We start from the raw sequence: 284 nt of genomic DNA on the forward strand, positions 1-284 counted from the left end.
AACAAAAAACAAAAAAACAAAAACAAAAAAAAAGAGGCAACTCCACAGTCAGTAAGGACATGAGTGCTTCCTAGAGCTTGGGTATATATATGAGGGGAATTGAGACTGATAGCTAACTGCTACAGAGTTTCTTTTAGAAGTGATGAAAATGTTTAAGAATTAGATAGCAGAGATAGTTGCACATCTTTAGGATTATATTAAAATGCCACTGAATTGTCTGTATACATTAAATACATGACTTATATGAAAAGTGAATTATATCTTTTCTTTTTTTTTTGTTTGTT

This window comes from Mastomys coucha, chromosome X, assembly GCF_008632895.1.
Source record: "Mastomys coucha isolate ucsf_1 chromosome X, UCSF_Mcou_1, whole genome shotgun sequence".
Lineage (NCBI taxonomy): Eukaryota > Metazoa > Chordata > Mammalia > Rodentia > Muridae > Mastomys > Mastomys coucha.